Source organism: Dermacentor andersoni, chromosome 8 (genome assembly GCF_023375885.2).
Source record: "Dermacentor andersoni chromosome 8, qqDerAnde1_hic_scaffold, whole genome shotgun sequence".
NCBI classification, from domain to species: domain Eukaryota; kingdom Metazoa; phylum Arthropoda; class Arachnida; order Ixodida; family Ixodidae; genus Dermacentor; species Dermacentor andersoni.
This window is the reverse complement of record NC_092821.1, coordinates 56,312,659-56,320,759: the sequence shown is the minus strand read 5'-3', so window position 1 is coordinate 56,320,759 and position 8,101 is coordinate 56,312,659.

Sequence of the window (8,101 nt, the reverse complement as noted above, 5' to 3'; positions counted from 1 at the left end):
TGAGGGCGAGTGCCTGTAGCGAAGGTTCGGAGCAGAAGCAAAAGCGCCAATGGGTTCATGACGGGTGGTATAGGGAACAGAAGGTCCAAAGGCGCGGGAATAAGCGGCGGCGTATGTTTGAGGTGTTCGCCATGGGTTGCTGCAGTGACGAGCGACGTGGCCGATACGACAGTAGTGGAAGCAGATTGGCCTGTCATCAGGGGTACGCCATTCAGACGGGTTGCGGCGATATGTGGCAGAAAAGGACTGCCAGGCACGAGGAGGGCCGCTAGATAACTGGGGAACGCTGGGTCGAGGCGTGGAACACACGGTGTTCAGACCCATGTTTTCAAATTCCTGTCTGACGACAGCCTGAATCATCGCAATCGTGGTTGCTGGCGGATCGGGAGGCGTCGTGGAGAAGGCTGGCGAACAGGCGGCCTCGAGATACGGGTGACGTCGTTGCAGGTGGTGGTCTGACGCGATCTACCCTCACACGTCGACGTAGCAACAGTGTTGGGTAGCCGCGCAATGTGGTGTGACATACGGCGGCTCTTAGCCTGTTCAAGGCGACGGCATTATTTTATAATGGCGTCGATAGTCGAGACGTTGCTGAAAACAAGCAAATTGAAAGCGTTGTCGGCGATGCCTTTTAGCGCATGTGCCACTTTATCTGCTTCGGACATAGTATTGTTAGCTTTGCGCAATAGAGGCAAGACGTCGAGGATGTATGAAACGTATGGCTCTATAGATGACTGAACACAAGACGCAAGAGCCTTTCTCACGGCAACCTGGTGCCCAATGGGGTCTCCAGACAGTTCCCGTAGCGTTCCTTTGAAACTGTCCAAACTGTTTATCTCGTCGTCATTCGTTTGGTGCCACACGCGTGGGGTGTCGCCGAAATAAAGGATGACGTTGGCGAGTATAATCGTTGGGTCCCACTTGTTATTATCACTGGCGTGTTCATAGAGCCTGATCCATTCGTCAATGTCCTGTCCCACCACGCCAGAGAACACACCAGGGTCGCGATGTGGGGCAACCGTGATGATTGGAGCAGTCGGACAAGCCGACGCCGTTGCAGAGGCGCGCTCGTCACCGGGAGGCATGGTGACAAGCTCGATCTACCGACCACTTCGGAGTTACGTGGCGAGGACGGGGATCGCTAACCTCCACCAGGATGTTACGTGTGGAAAGACACAGACGAAAGAGGCTATTTACAGGCTATCTGTCCGATCGACAGCAGTGCGTAGTTATAGATGGTTCTACGTCATTATTTTGCCTATTACTGAGTGGCGTACCCCAGGGAAGCATTTTGGGCCCCTTTATATTCAATGTATATGTGAATGACTTACCTTCTGTTGATAAGTGTACAGATTTTGTTTTATACGCAGACGACACTAGCCTCTTAGTTTCTTCTGATAACGAGTCAGACTTGTTTTTATACGCCAATAATGTTCTGTCCAAAGTGTTCGAGTGGTCGTTATGTAACAGCCTGCAAATCAGTATAAAAATATCAGAGGCCTTTGTTTTTGCTGCAAAGAAGAGATCTGTGTCATGCGTCGATTTAAACATAGGTTCCCACTCGCTTGATGTACTACAGGAGCACAAAATTTTGGGTGTTGTATTTTCTAGTCACCTGATGTGGAAATCAAACATAAACCTTGTTGCAAAGAAATTGTCTGCTGCTTTACTTGTGCTATTTAGATGCCGTCATATGTTCCGACCTCGTGTAATGTTCCAGCTTTATCATTCCCTTTTTCGGTCGCATATAAACTATTGCACCTTAGTATGGGCTACCACTACCCAACGCAACATTACCAGCCTGTTGCTGCTCGAAAAGGAAGCTATTCGTTGTATTCACAATGTTCACAATGTTCACTATTTACATCGTACAAAACCATTATTTCAATAAAGCAGAATAATTAACGTCAAAGATCTTTACGCATACCGTCTTCTACACAAATTACAATTTGCAGATAAAAAAACCATACAATTCCTAAAAATGTGTCAGCCCTCGTAGAACGACCCAGCACACCTGTAACACGAGGATTGGAAAAATAGATAATAAGGCACCATCGAACAAATTACTTTATGCAAACCCTGACATACAATGTACCCGCGCAATTAAATCAACTGCAGAAGTGTGTAAATGGAGCCAGAAGAGGGTTGTAGCGCCGAAAAAGACAACACATAGCAAGCGAGACGGGACAGGTTCCCACTAAGGTCCCGTCTCGCTTGCTATGTGTTGTCTTTTTCGGCGCTACAACCTTCTTCTGGAAACATGCACCAACTAGTCCCCCAACAAGTAATACGCGTACATGGAGATACGGTTCTATCAGGCATGCTATTGCGCGATGTCTTTGTCTTTAATAAATTTCACCTCATTGTTTGAAATTTGTAAATTAGTTGGTTTCCATACCTATTCAGAATGTACTTATCACATGTCTATTCATTTCATTTCTTGTAAGTTGCACGTGCACATTCTTGTTTGAAATTGTTTGACTGTCTGAAATTTGTAAATTAGTTGGTTTCCATACCTATTCAGAATGTATTCATCACATGTATATTCATTTCATTTCTTGTAAGTTGCACGTGCACATTCGTTACTGTTGCTTAAGTTCCTTTTAATTATTGCTTTTAATAATGTTCATTTTTTAAAGTGTAACAGTATATAGTCCTCTAGCGCTAATGTTATTTACCTGAATTTCAATGCGCTCCTAATAATTATGCATGTGTGTAGATCTATTCATGCCCAGGGAAGTGGATATATACCACGTGTTGTAATAATGAAGGTACTTACGAAAGCTTATTGCTTGTATTGCGGATGTGTGCAATGCTGATGTTGCCTGGTGTTGGCCCCCTGCCCTGGTCAAGCTGTATGGTTACAGCTTTCTTGCCAGGGTGGCCTTCAACACTCTACTGTGTACATGTAAATAAACTTGACTTGACTTGACTATTTACACTGGAGCCAGAGAGCCAAGCCGACACTCGCTCGCGCCAGGGGCACTAACCAACTTCATCGTCGTTCTCGCGGCGGCTCGTCTCTTGAGCATCGCTCGATGATATTGTCACGTGGTAGTCACGTTAAAGAACACAGTATCAGTACTGTGAAGGACAAAACTAGCTTTTATTGGGCGAACCTGTGCCCACAAAACAGGCTACACTTAAAGCACAACGATAGCGGCGAACACAGTCGGCGATCGTCGAAAATCTGATCAGCGGGTCAAGCGCGTCGGTTTTTATAGAGCAGTCGTCGAATGTTCCAGACTAATCGTTAGGACCCGCGTGCCTTCCACAAAGTTCTACACCATTCATGTCACGCGATGAAATCAGATAACACAAGGTTCGGCGACAACAGAAAGCCGGGTAGAAGCATCGATAACTTTCCAGAAACTTCGGATACATGCAGGCGCGTTCCGCGCTGCGCGATTACAGTTGTTAAGCGGCGAAACGTGGTCGCCCGATAAAGATAAGTACACGTGTCAATACCCCCCTCTTAAAAAGCATCGACCCGATGCTGCAAACAAACGAAGGTAATAAACAAAAGCACTCGTAGCAAAGAAAAGAACAAAAATGACGAAGTTCGTCAGCGTCCGTAAAAGGGTTTAAGGCGCACCACGTGGACCACTTCATATCGTGTGCGGCGCCGCTGTGAATGCGAAATGCCGTCTGGCACGACCTCATAGTCCAGAGCGCCAATACGTCGGATGAACTTGCAGGGTCCGAAATAGCGTCGGAGTAGTTTCTCACTGAGTCCTCGTCGGCGTACCGGTGTCCAGACCCAAACACGGTCGCCAGGCTGGTACTCGACGAAGCGTCGTCGGAGGTTGTAGTGTCGGCTGTCGGTCCTCTGCTGGCTCTTGATTCGCAGGCGGGCGAGCTGTCGGGCTTCTTCGGCGCGCTGGAAATAGCTGGCGACGTCAACATTCTCTTCGTCAGTTACGTGCGGCAGCATGGCGTCAAGCGTCGTCGTCGGGTTCCTGCCGTAAACCAGCTTTAACGGCGTGATCTGTGTTGTTTCTTGCACCACCGTGTTGTACGCAAAGGTTACGTACGGCAGGACCGCGTCCCACGTCTTGTGTTCGACGTCGACGTACATTGCTAGCATGTCGGCGAGGCTCTTGTTCAGGCGCTCCGTGAGACCATTCGTCTGCGGATGGTAGGCAGTTGTCCTCCTGTGGCTTGTCTGGCTGTACTGCAGAACGGATTGGGTGAGCTCTGCTGTAAAAGCCGTTCCTCTGTCCGTGATGAGGACTTCTGGGGCACCATGTCGCAGCAGGATGTTCTCGACGAAAAATTTCGCCACTTCGGCTGCGCTGCCTTTTGCTAGAGCTTTAGTTTCAGCAAAATGGGTGAGATAGTCCGTCGCCACAACGATCCACTTATTCCCAGATGTTGATATTGGAAACGGCCCCAACAAATCCATCCCAATCTGCTGGAATGGTCGGCGAGGAGCTTCGATCGGCTGTAGTAATCCTGCTGGCCATGTCGGTGGTGTCTTGCGTCGTTGACAGTCTCGGCATGTCTTGACGTAACGGGCGACGTTGGCGGTCAGACGCGGCGAATAATACCTTTCCTGTATTCTCGACAGCCTCCGGGAGAATCCGAGGTGCCCAGCGCTTGGATCGTCGTGTAGGGCGTGCAATATTTCTGGACGCAGCGCTGACGGTACAACAAGAAGGTAGCTGGCGCGGACTGGTGAAAAGTTCTTCTTCACGAGCAGGTTGTTTTGTAGCGTGAACGAAGACAACCCGCGCTTAAATGCCCTAGGGACGACGTCGGTGTTCCCTTCCAAATACTCGACCAGACCTTTTAGCTCCGGGTCGGCTCGTTGCTGTTTAGTGAAGTCTTCCGCGCTTACTATCCCAAGGAAGGCGTCGTCGTCCTCGTCGTCTTGCGGCGGGGGATCAATGGGGGCGCGCGATAAGCAGTCGGCGTCGGAGTGTTTTCTTCCGGACTTGTATATTACCGTGACGTCATATTCTTGTAGTCTGAGGCTCCACCGCGCCAGCCGTCCTGAAGGGTCCTTTAGGTTAGCTAGCCAACACAATGCGTGATGGTCACTGACGACTTTGAATGGCCTGCCATAGAGGTAAGGACGGAATTTAGCTGTAGCCCAAATGATGGCGAGGTATTCCTTTTCAGTCGTAGAATAGTTGCTTTCCGCTATTGACAGCGACCGGCTAGCATACGATATCACTCTTTCAAGTCCTTCTTTCCTCTGGACTAGGACGGCACCGAGGCCTAGGCTACTGGCGTCAGTGTGGATTTCAGTATCGGCGTCCTCGTCGAAGTGTGCAAGTACCGGCGGCGACTGCATGCGTCGTTTGAGTTCTTGAAATGCCTTGGCCTGCGGCGCATCCCACTTGAACGCGACATCATATTTGGTTAGATGTGTTAGCGGCTCCGCGATGCGTGAAAAGTCCTTGACAAAGCGCCTATAGTAGACACACATGCCAAGGAATCTGCGCACTGCCTTCTTGTCGGTTGGCTGCGGGAACTTTGTGATGACAGCTGTCTTCTGTGGGTCGGGGCGTACTCCTGATTTGCTGATCAGGTGGCCTAGGAACAAAAGCTCATCGTAAGCGAAACGGCACTTTTCCGGCTTCAGAGTGAGCCCTGATGACTTGATGGCTTCTAACACTGTCGCAAGCCGCCTAAGGTGATCGTCGAAATTTCCGGCGAAGGCAACGACGTCATCCAGGTAAACAAGGCACGTCTGCCACTTCAGTTCGGCTAACACCGTGTCCATGACGGGCTGAAACGTTGCAGGCGCCGAGCACAGCCCGAATGGCATGACCTTGAACTCGTAGAGGCCGTCTGGCGTGATGAAGGCAGTCTTTTCGCGGTCTCTCTCGTCGACTTCTATTTGCCAGTAGCCAGACTTGAGGTTCATCGACGAGAAGTATTTAGCGTTGCAGAGCCGATCCAATGCATCGTCTATCCGTGGAAGGGGGTACACATCCTTCTTCGTGATCTTGTTTAGTCGACGATAATCGACGCAGAAGCCTAGGGTTCCGTCCTCTTTCTTTACCAGGACTACAGGAGAGGCCCACGGGCTTTTCGACGGCTGGATGATGTCGTCGCGCAGCATTTCGTCGACTTGTTGCCTAATAGCTTCACGTTCTCGTGTCGAAACTCGGTAAGGGCTCTGGCGGAGTGGTCGAGCGCTCTCTTCGGTTATTATGCGATGCTTTGCAACTGGTGTTTGTCGAATCCTCGATGATGTCGAAAAGCAGTCTTTGTATCGCCAGAGAAGACTTCTGATCTGTTGCTGCTTACTCAGAGGAAGACTTGGGTTCACGTCGAAGTCTGGTTCGGGGACAATGCTCATCGGGGTAGATGCGGCTGTATCTGAGAGGACAAAGGCATTGCTGGTTTCCACAATTTCCTCGATGTATGCGATTGTCGTGCCCTTGTTGATGTGCTTGAACTCTTGGCTGAAGTTGGTTAGCATTACTTGCACTTGCCCTCCGTGGAGTCGAGCGATCCCTCTTGCGACGCAAATTTCACGTCGAGCAGTAGATGTTGGTCGCCCTCGATGACGCCTTCTACGTCAGCGGGCGTTTCAGTGCCGACGGAAATAATAATGCTGCAGCGCGGCGGGATGCTCACTTGATCTTCGAGCACACTCAAGGCGTGGTAACTACGACAGCTCTCCGGCGGTATCGCTTGATCTTGCGACAGCGTTATCGATTTCGACTTCAGGTCGATGACTGCGCCATGTTGATTCAGGAAGTCCATGCCGAGAATGACGTCTCGTGAACACTGTTGGAGGACAACGAAGGTGGCAGGGTAAGTCCGGTCATGAACGGTAATTCTTGCCGTGCAGATCCCAGTCGGCGTTATCAGGTGTCCTCCAGCGGTCCGAATTTGAGGGCCTTCCCATGCAGTCTTAACTTTCCTCAACTGGGCGGCGATGGGTCCACTCATGACGGAGTAATCGGCTCCTGTGTCTACTAAAGCGGTGACTGCGTGGCCGTCGAGAAGCACGTCGAGGTCGGTGGTTCTCTGTCTTGCGTTACAGTTAGGTCTTGGCGTCGGATCACGGCTGCGTCGTGTTGAACTGAAGTTGGAACGTCGCGTCGTCAAGTCGTCTTTCATCGGTGTAGTCCTCGCTTCCTGATTTCGTCGGGACGGCGGCGTGTCGTTATGTCGTCGAGGTAGTTTCGCCGGTGTCTTCATCGGCGGCGGAGGATCTTCGTCAGTTCGACAAACAGCAACCGCACCTCCATCGGTTGCTGCTTTTAGTTTTCCGGATATGGGCTCGCTGACCGGCCCCGGGCTAGGCCAGTGTATGGTCGGCGCTGCGGCGACAGGTAGCGGCCTGGTGATGGCGAACGCGACGGTCGTCGAGAGCTCCGCTGAGTAGCGGCGAGGTAGACCGCGATATCGCGAGGGCGTTCACCTTGCTGCGGGCGCGGAGCGTTGACGGCAAAACCTCGCAGTCCCATCTCCCGGTATGGGCATCGGCGATACACATGGCCGGCTTCTCCGCAGTGATAGCAGAGCGGGCGGTGGTCGGGGGCTCGCCAAATGTCCGTCTTCCTCGCGTAGGTGCGATGGGCGACGGGTGGGCGTGTTGGCGGCGGCGGCGGCGGTGGACGACGGAATCGCGTCGTTGCAGGGCCCTGGCGTGGTCGCGGAGGGGGACCTTGACGCCTTGCGACGGCGGCGCATGTCATCGCTTCTGGCTGGGGCTGCGGTAATTGTGGTTGCAGCTCGGGAACTCCAAGCGATCGGTGCACCTCTTCTTTCACGATGTCGGCGATCGAAGCCACTTGAGGCTGCGACGAAAGCAGGACCTTGCGCAGTTATTCGCGCACAATGGCCCTGATGGTCTCCTGAAGGTCGCCGGAATCGAGTCCTTGGATGGCGTCCTGCGGCGTGAGCCCCTGGCGGTTATATTGCCGGGTGCGCATCTCCAGAGTTTTCTCGATCGTCGATGCCTCTGCAGAAAACTCAGCTACGGTCTTCGGCGGGTTACGAATGAGTCCTGCGAAAAGTTCTTGCTTGACGCCCCGCATTAGGAAGCGGACTTTTTTCTCCTCTGACATTTCCGGGTCGGCGTGCCGGAAAAGACGGGCCATCTCCTCCGTGAAGATCGCGATCGTCTCGTTTG